The sequence below is a fragment of the Odontesthes bonariensis genome, chromosome 2, assembly GCF_027942865.1.
Source record: "Odontesthes bonariensis isolate fOdoBon6 chromosome 2, fOdoBon6.hap1, whole genome shotgun sequence".
Lineage (NCBI taxonomy): Eukaryota > Metazoa > Chordata > Actinopteri > Atheriniformes > Atherinopsidae > Odontesthes > Odontesthes bonariensis.
Window position 1 is genome coordinate 21,802,716 of NC_134507.1, and position 19,130 is coordinate 21,821,845.

The following is a 19,130-nucleotide window of genomic DNA, read 5'->3' on the forward strand; positions in this document are numbered from 1 at the left end:
AACCTAATTTAGCTTCACTGTTTTGGTTGTTTGGAGATGAGAAGTTTTATTCTGAAACATTGCAAGAAATGATTTCCGTAGTGTTATTTTCTATCTGATTTGTGGAATATTGTTGGGATCTGGTTTATGCTTTTTTCCTCTGTTATCTGCTGCTGATGATGTTCATTTGTTCAAAACACCCCTCAAGAAGAAACTTGGATTTTTTTTTAAGTATGTTTGCATGACAAGTAAAAGTTGAATTAACAAATATCTCCATGTTGAACACTTACTAAAATATGTTAGAATAAAAAAGTCAAAATTCATTCTTTAGGTGATAGAAATTGACTTGAATCATATTTAAAGACCATATGACCATATATTGCTTTTTATAAGAAATTCTTCATCTATTAAATCTAAAAGTAACAGTAATTATTTAAAATAAAATAAAATATATATATATATATATATATATTATTTTTTATTTCAAATGATTACTGTTACTTTTAGATTTAATAAATTAAGAATTAATTTATAAATCATTATTTATTTATAAACTGGCATATAGCCTAATGATTGCTCCAAAATTAAAAGTCTGATATGATAAACATACAATATATATTGTTTATACCAGATTAGACCACATGTGACCTTGAAACTGAACAAATACTCTTAAAAGTTTATCATAAGGTAGAGGATAAATATTAGCTGGATAACTTTGATACTAAAATAACTGATTTAGATCATTTACAAAGCATCCCCTCTAACTTTATACTCTTGTTTTAACCTGCAGAACAAAAATTCTGATGACATGTGCCAAACTCCTGCTTTAGTAACTGTTGTCTCATAGGTCTAATATTTGTGATTTCTAACCAGATATGAGTAGACCAAAAATTTCAAGTGGGAACTCTTGATTGAGTTGACATGGCTTGACCCTTTGGCTTTGAGGAATAGTTGAAGCAAGCTTTTTTTTTTCCAAGCTGGACCTCTCTGTGTTTTCTCATGACTTGAGGAGAAAAATCCTCAGTGACACTTTCATGTTTTTGCCTTCTCCCTCTCCTTCTCCATCACACCATTCCCACAGGAGCAAACCTGAGACTGACTTTATATCAGTGTACCACCCGCCTCCATCTGCCTAACCTTCAGCCCCGCCTCCCTCCGTCCCCATGAGAGGAAGCAGAGGATCAAGAAAAGGGGAGAGAGCAGAGACAGAAGCGAGGGAGTGAAGAAAAGAAGTGTGTCTGTGTCCCAAAGGATGGGTCTCTGTCTGTCTAAATCAGGAAGTGAAAATGTGACGGCAGGAGAGACACAGGCACAGGCATCCTTTTAGTGTGTGTGTCTGTGTGTTTTTGTGTGCACCTTGTTGAGCCGAGGTGTCATATATGTGAAGATCACAGCTTCACGCTACTGGCGACCGGGGATGACGCTCTAAATCACTGAAATGCCAGAAACATCTGTGCTGTGATATGTGGTGTATCCGTGTGTTTTTGTGTGTGTGAACGTCTTTTGGGACACTTGATGGAGATTAATACCACTTTTAGAGTCTGAAAGTGCAAATGTTATCAAGTATGTCACCTTAGAAAAAAACAGAGTGTCACATAGTCTCATCTGGGCCCTGATTCACTCACACATGTGCACACAGTCAAGATCAAAGCAGGTTCCCAACCAGTTTTTTTTGTCTGGTTTATCCCCACGGCCTTGTGGAACCCAAGCGTTTTTATTTATCAGCAGAAAGCCCCAAAATATTCACACTGATTCAATCCTTAGGTTCAAAGATAGAAATTGGTGCAAGGGTGTCAGCACTAAGAAAAGACAGACAACAAGTGAATGAGAAAAAAACAACAAAAAGCTTATCATTCACAATATTTGGATTAAAAAACACAGACATAAGATGTTGGACACAATCATTGACTCCCTTTCAATGAATAGTAATTAGTCCCTCTAAATAAAGCCTGTCATGCTTAATTTCCAGAGTTTACATGACCTCAGTAGATAAATGAAGTCATTTATCATTCAGACAAAGGAGCTGGATGTTCACAGTTATTTCAACAATACGTAATTCATCAAGTCTCACGTTCATAAATTTGTTAGTATGTGGACATGAAACTAAGATATACCATAATAAAAACTGAGAGAGTCGGTACAGGCAGTGAAAGAAACCAACAGGCCCCTGACCTGGAACAATCTTTGCTAGTGGTTTTACTCTGAACCAGATGCTGCACTCTGAACCAACTGTGCGCAAAGGCCAAGAAGGACACCACAAATAACAGGCCCAAAAAGTCAGGACTCATGCTTGCAAAACCTCTAAAAACCTCTATGATCTGCCTGTGGACAGAGGAAACCAAAGAAGTGCTGTTTGAGAATGTAGTCTGTCTTTAAGAAGCAAAATAAAACTTAGGTACAAAAGGACACCAAACATGGATGCCAGAAGGTCAGTGGTTCAATCCCAGCTTCCTCCGATCACAGTCAAAGTGTCCTTGGGCAAGACGCTGAACCCCACATTGCCTCCGATGCGTCCATTGATGTGTGAATGTGTGTGATGGAGACTGTAGCACTGTATAGACGAAGAAGTGCTGTATGAGTGTGTGAATGTGGCTTGTTGTGTAAAAGTGCTTTGAGTGGTCAACCAGACAAGAAAAGTGTTGTATAAACACGGTCCATTTACCATTTAACTGGCGAGGCGAATATATGTCGGCTGAAGCCTGATCACAGCTATCCTGCTTCGAGTCCCACACTTATCTGCATGTCATGGCCTCTTTCATTACCGAATGAAGGCCACCTGTGCCATGAAGAAAAGACAACTAGGTACAATAAAACATGGTGGAGGTTCTATCATACTGAGGGGATGCTACGTTGCTTCTCAGACCAAAAGATCACCAAGGAATGAAATGTGTTACTTAGTGTCAAAAAAATAGATTTGAGGGAAAATTGTTATGGTTGCACTGGTTGTATGTTTTTGGGGTGTTTTTTTCCTGAACCGTTGGTTGGGTTGGGCAGGATTGCATGTTCCTTCTCCTAGATGCAGTGTGGGCTGCTCTCCTGTTGCCCCACCTGCATCTCGTCAGCCTCATCACTGGACCTGTTCATAAGGACCAGTGGGTGCACCCAGTCTCCAACAGATTGCCTGCCTCCTAAGCGTGGTAATCGGGCCGATCCTTGACACCCTTTTAAGTAATGTTTCTATAATCCTCCTTCTCCTGTGCTCCCCAATTTGGTCCTCAAGTTGCTGGAGAGGTTTTGACCTCAGTGCCAATCTCCTTGGTGTAAACCAGTTCTCCTGAATACTTACCTGTGGATTACTCACTCGAACAACCTACCTGCCAGCCCAGCTTCCTGCGGCTCCAGCACTCAAGGACAGGACAAGAATCAGTGGCTCCCCTAAAGATCTCCCTGAAAACACAAGAGAGTAAGACAAACAATCACTTTCCCTTAACAGTGCTTGAATTAATCTTGAAGAAACCATCAGAATCTATTCCCAGAAATAACCGACCTTTCTTTTTCTCCTGAGACTCATACCGCGTGTCTGGACCAGACCTTGAACCTTCTGTCATCGTCACTCCTCTCACAATTCCTGCCTCCACTGTTGTCTGCTTCAGAGTCCACACTTAATTGGTTTTCCAAACCGTAACAAATAATACTGGATCTTTCAGCAGGACAACAATCCCAACAACAGTGCAAAAGGTTTCAAAGGAAACCAGGAATGTAAACTGGCCAGCGATGAGTTCTGACATTACTGACTTGAAAACTAATAAATAGAATTGGAAGATTGTAGGAAACTATTAGCATACAAGTAAGAGCTTCTATAGCTACAAAAATATGTTGATTCTCTCATTCTTTTTTTGTGTTATTTAATCATTATTACTATTGTCTTTGTTTAATTACCGTGGTGTGGACATTGGTGAACAATGAACTGTCAATGAGCAGTAATGAACAACTTTTGCAACAGTTTCTAAAGATGTTCTGAAATGTCTACTTGAAATTCAGGGGGTGCCCGTAATTGGTAGGTGCCTCTTGAACTTTTGAAGATTATGTGTCAGTTTCCAAAAAACATGCGCTTTCTCTCTGTGGATAAATAATAGGATAGACACGGGGACATCTTCTTGTCTCTACGCCCCCTTACGCATTCAGCTACATGAGAATATAGGCCAACACGCTGTCGGCTTCACGTCCATCCCAACGCAGTCAAAACAACACACTGTCGTTGTCTCCCCTTGTTAATCATACTCCACCTATCTCTTATAACCTCAATCTATCTTTAACTCTCTCTTTCCTGAGGTCTGAGTCACGAGAAATTGTCTCACAGATCAACGACACAACTGTTCTTGAGATCGGGCAACGCACACACTGCCGCACGCTGGCGCTGATGCATTCATGGTCACATCATTATATCTGTATTAACAGTGAAAACCTTCACGCTCCAACACCTATATGCCTTCACTGCACCCCATCTGCACTGCTCTGTCTTGACAGATTACACTCAAAACCTATAAGTAACATAATATGTTTATCAAATGCATTCCTATTTATTATTTATTCTGTGGGTAGCGCAATACTTAAGATTCAGTAGATATTTTTAAGTCGGGGAGAATGATTATTGAATTAAGTGTATTGAGGTAAACAGGTCAATTGTGGGGCACATTCTTTGCCAGATCAAAGCCATGTTTTTCAATTTTAAAGCTGTTTTCAATCCGCACCTAAATTAAATGATTTCTTATCTTTGTCACACTCCACTTCTCAATTAACTTTCAAGGGATTTGACTCAGTATTTTTTTTTTATCTTGCTGACAGACAGAAAACGAGACAAACAAAAGAATAGAAGTTTGCACGAACGATAGTTTGTGCTTTTTCAGCACGGTCTCAGATACCATACATAACCTTTATCTAACCAGAAAAAAAATCATTGAGTTCAAAGATCTAGGCCAAGAAAGCAGCATCACCAAAGTTAGCACCAATTACACATGAAAGCATTCAACAAATTAATTTAATTCTTTCAAAATGAGATTAGGCATAAAATGATAATGCACCAATAAATCTTAAAATCACAAGACAAAGATCCCAAACCAGAGATAGCCAGGGCATCGACATATCAAAGTTTTTGCCTCTAAGTCACATAAAATTTGTTTTGCATGTATTCATGTAGCCAGTTGAGGGGAATAAATCTTGAGAGCTATGGCAATAATTTCCCAAGCTTCATATACTCCTCCACCTTTTTGTCAATCTCTCATTTTTAACATTTGGCTCAAATATGAAAGAAATGGTGGAGTCTTGGATACATTGTGAAGTAAATGTAAATTATCACAAGGTAAACTGCTCTCTGGCTACTTTTTGTGTCCAAAGATTTGATCATTTGTGTTACATTATTTACCCTCTGAGCTTCACTCTAACATCATGCTGCCCACTCACAGCCTGTACTGTAAAACTTAGTCTGCAATCTTAAACCATGGTTTTACATAAGAATGAATGATCACAAACCCCAAAGCGTGAAGCAGCTAAATACAAAGAGAATTAATCCTGCTGCATAATTAACTTGAGACACTTTGGTTGTAAATATGACTGAACAGTGAAGTAGAAAATGGCAAAATTGCATCAACTAAATGTTTAGCTGAAAACCAATTATTGTGAAGATCACATATGGACACACAAGCACACAAACATACTCTTAAGTTGCATGTGCATGTTTACCTCGGGCAAGTTAAGGCAGCACATGTGCAGAAGTACTGAGAAGGGACAAGGGAGCATTTTGAACACGCACATGATCACACACTCTTACTATGTTAGCGTTAGCCCGAAAAGGTTGTGTGTTAGTGTGTTTGACAGTCCTCCGACTCTGGCTGCGATGTTGACATTAGTGGACCAGGACACATCACCTCTGCTTTGGGAAAAGGCCGACGGTGAGCATGCCCTCAAGCACAGCACAGGGTTCTCTATGTGTAGTTTTTGCACCTATTTATGTTCATTGTTAAAGTAAAAAAAGCTCCACGGATATCAACAACGTTTTAAGACCTTTAAGAGATCTTTCATGCAAGTTTTCCTGTTTCTCTGTGGCGTTTCCAGTAAATGCTGGTTTGATGTATTATTGTTACTGTTGGACTCAGGATAAAACGTGAAAACTAAATTCCAGTAATACTCACCAGGACTTCAGCTTGCAGGCTGGAAATAAATTAGTTTTCTTTCCTTCTCAAAGTTATGATTTTCACATTGTAAAAGCCTCTTATCAAGTTTTATATCTCACTAATTCTTATGAGTTTATCTCGGGAAGATTGACTGAATGGAAGAGGACAGCGAGACACAAAACAAACAAGCATGTAGATGAATAACACAATGCTGATGTCAAGAACATGCCTGTCATCGGCAGCAAAGACACAGGCTCTCTCAACCATGACATGAAATTGTTACACAGGAGAAGGAAAGATCAACAAAATCAGAAAGAGCAAAATAATGAGCTGAAAAAAAGTCCACAATCTGCTTCAACCTTTCCGTCCTTTGTCTGTCTTACTGTCTACTTATCCCATTTGTGTATGCTTTATATGTGTTTGTATCTGCAAATACGTGTGAAGTCGGGTGCTGCCTCTGTGTTTCATGTTGTGTGGAATGTCAGGCATGTCTCGTCACATTAGGGAGCAGTCGTCCTAATGAATGCAGCTGGACAATGGATATTACAACCCTTCAGCTTCAACAACACCCTAAGCCATTCACCCTTATAAGTTAGAGTGTATGCCCTCAGGGGGGCAGTTAAGGGACTGCCTATGGAAAAACAGGGAGATTTTAGGAGAAAACTACTTTTTGAGAACTGATGAAGCCCATCAGAGCAAACGGTTTTGTTTTGAAGGTGATGATGATGAGAAATCTTCTCTGTGGCAGCTTTTAGTATGTTGTTGCTCATCGTTGTTGCTTTGTGTTTCAACTAAGGTTGATCTCTCTGGTCTGCAGCCTCAGCACTACCCAGGACTCTTTGGTTGACCAATATTTTTTCTCATCGATGTTTATCTTTTCCCTTTGTACTTTTGTCTTTCATACCTTAAAAACTCAAATACTATTCCTTCCATTTTTCCTTTTCCGCCCTCTTCTAGCCCCCACCCCTCTATCCATCCATCCATCCATCCATCCATCCATCCATCCATCCATCCACCCACTAGCCTTTGCTACCTTGTCCCTCCATGTATCTGTCTCCCATCTGGCCTCGGGTAGCACTAATTCTACCCTCATAACTTATACCCAACCCTTCTACCTCTCTCTCCTTGGGCCTGTTGGCTGCAGGTGAATGTAGCAGGTCTGTCACAGGGTGGCAAATCTGTCATTCGCTGTGCATGTGCATGAATCTTATGTGTGCGATTGTGTGTTGTGTGTTGAGGGGGCGTGAAACCAGCTGTCACGCTGTCTCAGGATCATATGCTGGCTGTCGGACATGCTAGAAAGTAACTGACATCCACCCCACAGAACAAACACCAACAACACACACACATATCCAGATTGTGTGAGAGAATCTACCTTGACTTGAAGTGTTCAATGAATCTAAAATAAATTTTTATTTTCGAATTACGCCAAAATTTGAATCATGTTTGTGTTAAAAAAAAACTGAGCCAAACATTACTTCAGATACCATTTAACGATTCATCAAAAATGTTTTAACTGAAGTATTTGAGTATTATTTTAATAACATTCTGAAACATCCCATAGTTAAGCTGCTATAGGCCCAGCCTGCTGGGGGGCCTCATCTGTCACACCTTTCTTCACTTTACTCTCTTTTTCCCCTGTTTAATTTCTCAAATGATATTATGTACATGTGACATTATTGTGGTCATTAACTCGTGTTTCCCTGTTCCAACAGATATCCTTGGAATGGTGTTACAGTGTTTTTTTCCCCCTTCTTTTCTGTCTTCTCAAACCCCAGCTGGTCGAGGCGGATGGCCACCCTTCCCTAGTCTGGTTCTGCCAGAGGTTTCTTCCTGTTAAAAGGGAGTCGTTCCTTTCCACAGTCGCCTCAGGCACGCTCAGGACGGGAGATTGGACTGAAGACAAGTTTCAGTACAATCTGTTGGTTTCCTTAGCTAGGAAATTGTTTTTATATTGGCTCTATGTGAATGAATTGGATTATTTTGAAAATAATTGTGATTACAATGAATTGAATTCCAATTGGCTTGAATTGGACTATACTATTTAAGTGCCTTGAGATGACATTTGTTGTATTTGGCGCTATATAAATAAACTGAATAATATAGCAAATTGTTTTTTTAACAAAATAAGCAATGCATCTTATGTGCTAAGGTGTCCCTGAGCAAGACTCTGACACCCATTCAGGGATAATGACCCCCACTCTCTGACATCTGTTGACTCAAGTCAAGTGGAGAGAGGAGCTCACTTTATCATTCATAATTGTCCTAACTTAGAGCTGTGTGTGTATTGTTCTTCATTCATTCATTTTCAATACAGTATGTGGATGTGTGGGAATATATAATTGGGGTTTTGTGTGTATATGCATGCATGTGTGTCAGTGTTGGTGTGTGTGCTGTGGGATCTCTAAGGAGAAGGTGAATGATTCATCTTTTTGCTCCCCATCCTGTCCAGGTAAATAACGCATTCACACACCAGTAGACACACCATCGCCCTCCCCTCCACCCACGTCAACCTCCTTCTCTTGTACACCATTGATCCTCCACACTCGTCTCTTCATCCTGAAATGCCTGCACAGCTCCCTGGTGTTGTGTGCATTTCTTTCTGATGTCCAGCGAGACTAGGGAGGCTGGCAGGTCTCCACTGGCCGCAGTGCAGCTGTCGTTTCAGGTTAGTGCAGGCGAGAAGTGGCTGAGGAGGAGGTGGAGAGGGATGAATAAGTCAAGAGGCTGCAGACTGGACTCATGTTAAATGTAGAAAGGCTAACGGACCAGACTGCTGTTGAGCTGTGTGTGTATGTGTGTTTGTCTGAGAGACAGAAAGAGCCACAGAGAGAAAGACTGAATATGATTTTACATGTGCGCATGTACACTACAGAGGACCTGCTACCCGTCCCGCTGAGCTCCCAATTAGCACACACCACTAGAGCAGGACGCATTCACACAGACACACTTACACAAACACACACACACACACACACACACACACACACACACAAACACACAGGACCCTAGAGAGAGGCCTGGAACCTGCCTGTCAGCTGCTGTTAGATCACACTGCACTTGCCTGACACCACAAAACACACAGTCACACACACTTAGATACAAAGTTTTATTGTGATTAGAATTCAGTTACAAAATTTGCAAGAACTAATGGCTAATCTGTTTTATTGATTCTTCACGCTGTAAAATAATTTCCCTCATTTGGATTAATAAAGTACTTTTCAGTTAAATTTCAATGAAATTCAATTAAGCTAAACTTTTGGTAAATTAAAATTTCTGCCCTCTTGTCATTAACAATTTCTGAATTGCTCACAAAGACACAGCATTGTAACCCTCCACACATCACCTATTTTGTCCTTGTGCATATTTTAATGACATCATCAATAATGAATATGTAGCCATTGAGTGGAAGAGCAAGCTGGTGCATTGCAGTGCTGCCACAAACAGAACTGTGGAACATTAGGGTACTTTCTGCCAGTGAGCCGTGCTTTCTTTGACTGTCCTCTGGACAGTGTTGCCGCACTACCAAACGTATCACTGAACACTCAACCCAATTATCTGAACCAACTTCTGAGAACCCATTTGTAAATCAAACTCTCTTTCAACAAAAACTACTGACAACTTTCATTAATTTCCACACTATTTGCAAATCTCATCAACTGTTTTTGCAGAACATTTTGAGGCACATTTTTTCACAATGATGGACATGTAATCCAACAGATTGAATTGATAGAAGTAAAACACAACAAGAGCAGGTGTTACAGATTGTTGTTAATTATGTGATGAAACTAAGATGTGGTGTAAGAGAGGGGGAGTAAGGTGGAAGAGGAAGAGCATTGTTTTTTGTTTCTGAATTATGTTTCCTTTGTCAGAATTGTAAGACTGTCACATGAGGGTGGAAGGACTCCTGTGTTCTCCCAATAGCAACAGGAGAAGCCAATAGCTCAAAACCTTGATGTTTCCATGAAATACAGAAACAACTTCTTCAAGAAATACAAACTGTAGAAGAAATACACAGTGTCAGTCTTTCAATAACGGACCGAGTCCTCTAAGGGGAGAGGAGCACTGTGAATGAACTAAACTTTAACTGGTGGCTAAGTCAATCTTTTACTTTCAAAGTTTTCACACATTTTACCACCTTAGATCATTTATAGTTTGACTGTTTGTGTTTAACTTTGCTGACGTACGTGTACTAACATTAATTACACCATGTTCTACACCATTCTTATGTGTCTACCGAATTGTATGACTTGGAATTGATTGCAGTATGAATTTTCTTGTGATTCTCCAAGCAAAGTCATAAGAAAGTATAAAGGTACAAAGTATAAGAATCAGAGACCTCAAGTAGCGACAAATTTATCGTGTTTGCAAAAGAACACTTCGATGGGATAAATGCTTCTTCCTGACATGAAGCATAGAGATGACACAAGTCATAATCAGGGATAACAAATAATTCCAAATTTAATGTCACCACATCAATACACTTACTCATTACTTTGGGCGTCCTTTTTATTGTCTTCAAAACACACGACCAACCCCCTCCTTGAACCCGCCATCTCAAGAGTGCCTTTCCATAAAGTCAAAACAAAACCACTTTGGTATGTTCCCTTGGGTGCGATTGATGTGACACCAAAAGCTCAAGGCCGAGCAGAAATGCAGAGAGAGGAAGGGCTCACGCAGATGATGAGGACGAAGAAGATGCAGATACAGAAGCGGTGGCCTTTCCTCTGACTGCTCAGGGAGAAGATCGTCCTTGCTTTGTTAAATGATTTCTTCCAGCTGAACTCTTCCCCCAATATCAGTCAAAAAGAGATCACTGAGAGATCACAGAGAGAAAAACGAAGATTGCATGTATAGTTCCCTGAGTCACCTTGGCATACAGCTCACACAGTAAATCAATCCCTTTATTGCCATTTGAATAACCATTCAGGTTATTCTTGTCACAAGGTGCTGTGCAGAGGCCAAGTTGAAGTCAGAACTCCCACAGAGTATTCTTGATATTTTTCTAGATGTGAATTTTTAATGACTTTAGTAGAAAAATGAACAGATCAGTCCATTTCAAAGTATAGAAAGACATTATCCTGACTGATCACCGAGAGGACTGCAAAGACCATGTAAAAAGAAAATCCTCAAATTGAGAGTTCTAGTGAAGAGGAAATCTGTGTACACAAACATATGATAAATGGTAATTGGACTGCATTTATATTGTCCTTTTGATCACTTTTACAATACAAACTGATGGATTACAAGATGGATTTTAAGATTTAGAAGTCTTGGCTCTCTTTGTGGTTATGATGGATTTTATTGTGGTTTGTAGCTTTTTGTGTCTCTTTTTGTAATATTTTGTGGTATTTCTATGTCTTTTATGATCATTTTGCAACTCTTAATAATTTGTGATTTTTTTTGGGGTTGACTTTGTATTTCTATGTAGTCCCTTTGTATATCTTTGTGTTCATGTTGTGTCTCTATGTTATCATTTTGCATTATTTTTGTGCCAATTGTATATCTCTTTGTATTGATTTTGTTCCTTCATGTGGTCATTGATTGACTTCCCAACTATGTGTGTATGCGTGCGTCTGTGTGTGTGTGTTTGTGTGTGTGTGTGTGTGTGTGTGTGCGTGTGTGTGTTCAGTGGACCAGTTCTGTTATCCCTTCTTGCCTAAACACTGTTGCTGACATGTTTCCACTTCAACAAGGGACAAATTATGGAACTTTACCCAGAACATAGTGTAATACTTATTTACTGGTGGCACCATAGAAAAATCCACAGGAGGATGAACTTTCTCAAAAATTTTGAGGCCATCACTTTCAAAAATAGTTTCAGAAACAGATCCAAAATCTCACGTTTGGGAGTTGTACCTCTCTTTACCACTAGATGGAGGTGTGATACTGCCACAACAGCCATTTTATTTCTGACCCAGCACAGTGGTTGCATTGAGACAGGGCTTTAATTTGCAAACTGAGGCCAGCTGCGAGTTTAACAGCTCTAAAATTACACTGATTCTGTATCCATTAAGGTCTTTTGGCCAGTCCAACCTGAAGAGTGGGAGATGTCGGTTCAGCTCCTGACGAGCAGCCTAAATGTTGACAGAAAAGTGGAGTAGCTTGGCATTACTTCATTACCTACCTTTGAGAGGCCACTGAGCCCAACATCATGATCAACCCTCTCTAGTCTAGCTGCTCACTGGTCATCACATATGTCAACTCTAAGTTCACAGATTTAACTCCACCTTGTCAACATTGTGATGAGTTTTTAATCCGTGAGAGATACTGAGGCCAACTTTATCACAAGAGAGAAACAAACAGAGGCTATTTCATTGTGACATTCAATGTTCATCTCATCTGTTTGTTGTTGTTGTTGGAAGAGAGAAAGGAATAGAAAAAGAAAGGGCGGGTCAACTGTATCTTGGTGATGACTGGCGACATATGGCCGCAGCACAGGCCCCCCTCACACTAACATACCGGCCATGTGAACACATGTTCCTGTGACACACTAAAAGTGCTGGGTGTGTCACAGCATATGTCTGCTACTGGAAGTTACCGACATGTGATCTGAGCAGTGTGTGTCTTGCGTTCTCTGTACATGCGTTTGTGTATGCGTGAGAGAAATTCATAGTAAAACATATGTTTAGAAAATACATGTATCAGCAAGTGTTGAGCATGCATGTGAATGACAGATGTCCATTCAAAGCCTAGACAGCTTACATGTACTGATTTCTCTGAGATTGCATATGTGTGTGAATTTGCACATGGAGTGCAGGCCTGTGTGTGGTAGTAATCCGTACTGGGCAGCTGTGCTCATTTGTATTCAGCCCCCAGGCACTTCCAGGTCGTCTTGCTGATTAGGGATCAGACGTAGGGAAAGAGTGAATTGTGGACAGTGAGGAAGAGAGAAAGTGGGAGACAAAGACAGAGTTGGAGATAAAGCCAGAGAGAGAGGTCCCCATTTGGTAAACAGTTTGTTAATGTCTTTAATCCCATTAAGCAGAGGGAGCAACCTGCCCCTTCATATAACATGCATTAATATGGGGTTGCAGTGTACATTGCCTTCTTTATCCCTCACACACACAAACACACACTCCAGTACACCGAGGAAATGAAATTGATTTGCCCTCATAAACATTTGATGAAGCTCTAATGTAACATTGTGAGCAGTCAAGGAGGCCTGAAGAGTGGACTCATGAGAATGACATGTAAATCAAATGAGCGTTGTATATTTTTAGGCGCAATTTGCCAACAATTATTGTTTTGACCTGGCTTCTCAGTTGACAAAAGAAACCTGCTCCCTCTGAGGAGCAGGAAATCAGCTTTTCAAGTGCTCTTGTGTTTGAAGAGCGGAGAGCAAGGCAAGGCGTGATTGCTTCCCTCTGCAGAGAGGATCAGACATGGGTATGGGTGATTTCATTCAAGAGAAAACGCAGTCACAGGCCAAGGCTTCTTTACTGCTTTGCCCTCACATATGATACACAAATAGGCAGCACTTAACTCAATCTTTATTTATCTTACTTGTACTGATTTGAATGGAAAAAGTAAAGATTTCATCTCATTTATATGATAGCAATGTGGAACATGATACAAGTGCCTAGCACTGTAACTGTTAACCCATCCATTTTCAGAATTTGAATATTTATGGCAATACAAGAAGACAAATAATTTAAAGTAGACACAAGCAAAGATATGGGAGCTATTTGTAGGGATAACTGATGCCAACTCACCAAACCTTCAGTGTTTATATCAATGCTTTATTAAAATCTACTACTACAGATAAACTTCAGTGAAGGTCATGTAATTTTGGACAGATCCAGAGATCTGGGTCAAAAACAAAAGTCTTTTAGAAACAACCTTCTTTAGATTGAGTCAGTCTTTCTAAGGTTAACCAACAGTTTATCTTTCACTGGATTTGGTCAAAATTCGAACATCCACAAATCTTTAACTTAATTTGAAACTGAACTGTAGTTGAGGAATGTTTGACAGTAATGAGACTGGCAATAACCATCTTCCATAACTTTCAACCATCAATAATTTTCTACCCCAAAAACAATTCTCCATTTCAACTAGTTTTCAGTTTCTTGCCAGTCTAATTTTGATTCTGTGTAGTTAAGTCATATTTATAAGCTATTTGATCCTGCATTAAAAACAAACAAACAAACAAAAAATACATACCTTTGCTAAATGTGCCTCCAGAGATGGAAAATCAAATCTTTTGAATATTTTTTTACCTTTTCCCCCAGAGAATTGTATTTTAAAAAGTTTTAATCTTTTTAAAGTTTGTACTTTTATTTGATTAATAAAATCCATAATACACCTCATGATAACAGGAGATGAACCCATAAAGAGATGCTTGTATTGGTGAAACAGTCCTCTGATCTGTATTCCAATGTCAACCTTGGCAGAAGAGAGAAATGTGGACAGGGTGTTTAAAAGCTCTGCTTTAAGCTTTTTGTTCAAAAAAGAACAGTTACAGACACTTTATAAAGCCGTCTGGACACCATAGATAAAACCCATCAATGTTCCTGAATTACATTCGAAGAGATGGTATTCACTCTCCCCTTATGAGTAAGGGGCACTGCAGCCGTTAGTACAGTGTGTCCTGGGGATGGAAATTGGGCAACGTCGAGCAGCCACCACTCACAGCTAAATGAATATTGACTTTAATAGAAGTCTCTGCCCTTTAATCTAAAGTTGTTCACCTCTAAACTGGAATAGGTTTTATGAGTTGCAGCTCATCAAGAGGAAAATAGTTTTTCAAGGAACCATGTTTTGTTAAATTGACTCAAAAGCTGTTTAATTGTGTGGGCTAATTGTTGCTATGAAGCAATGGCACGTGGTCTAAGAAGCTCTCAATGCAAGGGTAAGAAAATATCCATATGAGAACAAGAAAGTCTGTCATTGTCAGAGATATTGCATAAGCAATATCAATGGCCAAATCAACAGTTTGGTGCAACATAAATAAAAACCTTTAAGTCCAAAAAAGATGATGGTGTCAGGACCAAAAGAAGACTGAAAAAGCCTGTGATATTTTAAAGAAAGGGCTGAGCAGAAAAATTCAGAACTTAAGAAAGGCTCAGCAATCTACAAAATACTGCATATACTTATCGTGAAACAAATTCAGAATAATGTTCCTCAACTTTACCAGCTACAGTGCATAATATCATCAAAAGATTTAGAAAATGTGGTGACACCTCTGTGCACAAGGCATACAATCAAAAGTCAATACTGGATGCTTGTGATCTTCGGAAATTACTGCCTGGGCTTAGGAACACTTCCAGAAATCATTTTCTGTGAACACAGTTCACCGCACCATCCACAAATGCAGATTAAAGCTCTACCATGCAAAGAAGAAGCCATATGAGCCATATGAGTTCCCCGTTATTGTTCACACTATACACAAACGAATACAGAAACCACCACACAAACAATTACATAATCAAGTTTTCAGATGACACAGTCATTCTTAGTCTACTGACACACGACTCTGATTCTTCTAGCTATCAGTCAGAAATAGATAGAGCTTTGTTGTGGTGTGAACTAAACAATCTGGTGTTAAATGTAAGCAAAACAAAAGAAATGGTCTTTGACCCCAGGTCAAAAGTTAACCATGAGGTGGTGACTGTGAATGGGGAGGCAGTGGAGCAGGTCTCCACATACAAATACTTAGGTGTGGTATTTGATTCCCAATTAAAATGGGGCCAGCATATTGAATTTTTAAATGCAAGAATCAGCCAGCGTCTACATTTTTTGAGGAGGCTGAGAGTGTTTGGCATTGAGAAAGAAATAATGTTGGCCTTTTACAGGGCTTCCATTGAATCCATTATTAGATATGGGATTATTGTATGGTTTGGGAACCTGTCTATTAAATTGAAAGGTGAACTCCAAACTCTCATCAAGAGAGCGGGGAAAATAATGGGCATGCCCTCTCCCACATCTTTGCAAGCGTTATTTGATGAAACAGTGAAAAGGCAGAGTCTGAAAATCTTAGAGGATGGTGAACACATTTTGCATGGTGAATATGAGATACTGCCCTCAGGAAGAAGATACAGGGTCCCGAAATGTAAAACGAATAGGTTCAAATTTTCAATGGTCCCTTGGTCAATTAGGCTACTAAATAATATGTCTTAATGGTTGTGTGTGTGTGTGTGGTGGTGGGGGTGGGGGGGTGCATGTGTCAGGTTCTTTATTGTAATCTTAGGTAGTGTTTTTATGTGCGTGTGTGTGTGGGGGGGGGTTGTATTTTTATTTTAGCATCATATGTATAATTATTATTATTATTATTTTTTTTTATCATTATTATTTTTTTTTAATACATTTAGGAGGTATGTGCAATGGATGTCCAAATGGGGTAGAATTACTGATGATGGGATGATAGGATCAAGAGGGAGGGTTGTGTGCACTAAATGGTTGTCTGCTGCGGGGGCTATGGCTGTAGGCAAACTAGGCTACAGTGTATCTATGTTTACATGGTTCCTTGTTTAGCATATATTGTATGTTTTTTGTGTGTTCCCTCTGTGGTACCTAAGTCGTGTCTAAGTCTTGTTCGTTCATTGTAAATCACACCTTCTCATGCCCACGCAAAATTTCTCTCCTGAAGAGACAATAAAGGCGAATCTTATCTTATCTTATCTTATCTTATCTTATCTTATCTTATGTGAACGTGATCCAGGAACGCGGCTGTCTTCTTTGACCAAAGCTCGTTAAAATGGACTGAGACAAAGTGGAAAACTATTCTGTGGTCAGTCAATCAAAATGTGTTATTTCCTTTAGAAATCATAGGCGTTGTATCCTCTGAAAAAAAAAGGAGAACCATCCAGATTGTTATCCATGCTCAGTTCAAAAGTCTGCATCTCTGATGGCATGAGGGTGCATTAGTGCTAGCATCAAATTTAAGATAAGTGATCATTTTTTTCATGAAACAGCAACATGTTTCACACTCAGTGTTTGGTATGTTTTCTCTGTTCTATTGTGAGCAAAAAATATTGGTTTAGGAGATCTGCAAATCCCTACATTCTGTTTTTATTTACATTTTACACAGTGTCTGGACGAGCGTGGATGGTTGTGTATCTCTGTGTGGCTCTGTGATGGTGACATGTCCAGGGTGCACCCTGCCTCTCACCCAATGACAGCTGGGATAGCCCCCCCCCAAAAAAACCCTAAATTGGATTAAGCAGGTATAGAAAATGGATGGATGGATGAACATAGTCTCCACTCTTTCGGGTTTGTACAACCTTACTGGAATAAACTGAATTAAAAAAAGAAATGATCATTGTAAAAAAAAAAAACAAGATAACAGCAGAAATAACATAAGCAAAAGGGGGGAACTGAAATGTCATATTGCAGCATGATGAGTTGGGTGAATCAAACTGCAAAAATCTTGATGCTGGTAAAAAGAAAGACTTTCTTCTTTAATATGATGTGATGATACTATAACAAAAACATGATTAAATTAATGTAATGAAAATAAATAATTGTATAAATCACAGTAAAAGGTACTTACAAGAATCTTTCAAGCAATCTCAACAGTTTCTGAACTTAGAGGCACAAGGATACTACCACATGGCACCGTGTTCATCCAAATGAGTTGGACGTTTGATATCTTAACTCGGAAATGGATACTACATTGAGGTCCAGATGAAAGAGAAAAAAAGGAAAAATGTCTCCACCTTTGTAACTCCTCCTGACTGCAACTGAACATAACATTCAAAATCATTAGATTGACAGATTTCACAGTTTTAAACAATTTTCCACTGCAACTGAGACCGATAATCCGGTGAATTATATTGAAAGTTAACCTTAATTGTAGACACGCCAATGAGGGTTTAAACTTTATAAAAGGCAAGTAGTTGGTTAACCTGTCCTCAACAAAAGTGGAAGGCATCAGAAGAAGAACCCTTATTTACCACAGAGCTATTGGCAACGTATCAGGGCCATCAAACAATTTGGGGCCATGTTGACTTGAGTCTTTACAGTACTGCCCTCATTCTTGTAGAATACACAATAATCCAAACCATATTGAATATTTTTTTCTCAAAATGGCAAAGAGTAGTTTTCAATCTCCAGCCCTATGTCTCCATTAAATGGTTGGAAAAGGCATTGACCTGGCAGGAAGATGATTTGGATTTTCAAATTAGATATCTTTAGTGACAGTTAGGAGATGAAATGATAAAGAAGAAGGAGAGGAAGGTGGATGAGATGTACTATTATCTGTGGCATATAAAAAGAGGAGCTGGAATTTTATTTGCTTGTTTTAATATATTAGTTGCCCTTGAGCTTTCTGAAAGGTGCTCAAAAATAAAAGGTGATGCAGCATCTGTAAAAGGATGGATTCAACATTTAAGAATGTTCTTCTTGCCAATGATAATACAGCCTGCAACATCGATGAGGTCCTGTAGCCAGATACAGCAAAGCAAAGAGGCAATAGTTTTTTTTCTATTTTATTGTAATGAACAAAGTAATTATGCGGGGCTGCAAGGTGGTGTGGTGGTTAGCACCATCACTTCACAGCAAGAGGGTTCCAGGTTCAATTCTCAGCTGGGGCCTTTCTGTGTGGAGTTTGCATGTTCACCCTGTGCATGTGTGGGTTCTCTCCAGGTACTCTGGCTTCCTCCCACCCCCCAAAACAAGCATTTTAGGTTAATTGGTGACACAAAATTGTCTCAGAGTGTGAGCACCCAGCCACTGGGAAGCACAAGCCAATGTATTTCTAGTGCCAGCCCCAAGCCCAGATAAGATTAAGATCAAGATCTAATTTATTGGTCATGCATACATGCATACACACGAAATTTGTCCTCCGCTTTTAACCCATCCAGGTTGGCACCTGTTGACACACACATGCACAGGGTCACACACTCAGAGACAGATGCCAACCTGGAGCGGTGGGCAGCCATGAAGCGCCCGGGGAGCATGGGGGGTACGGTGCCTTGCTCAAGGGCACCTCAGCCGTGACAAGAAGGTGGACTGACACCCCTCCAGCTATCAGTTCCACCAATCTTTTTTGAGTGGCGAGACCTATAACCGGTTATTGGACGACCGACTCTAACCACTGAG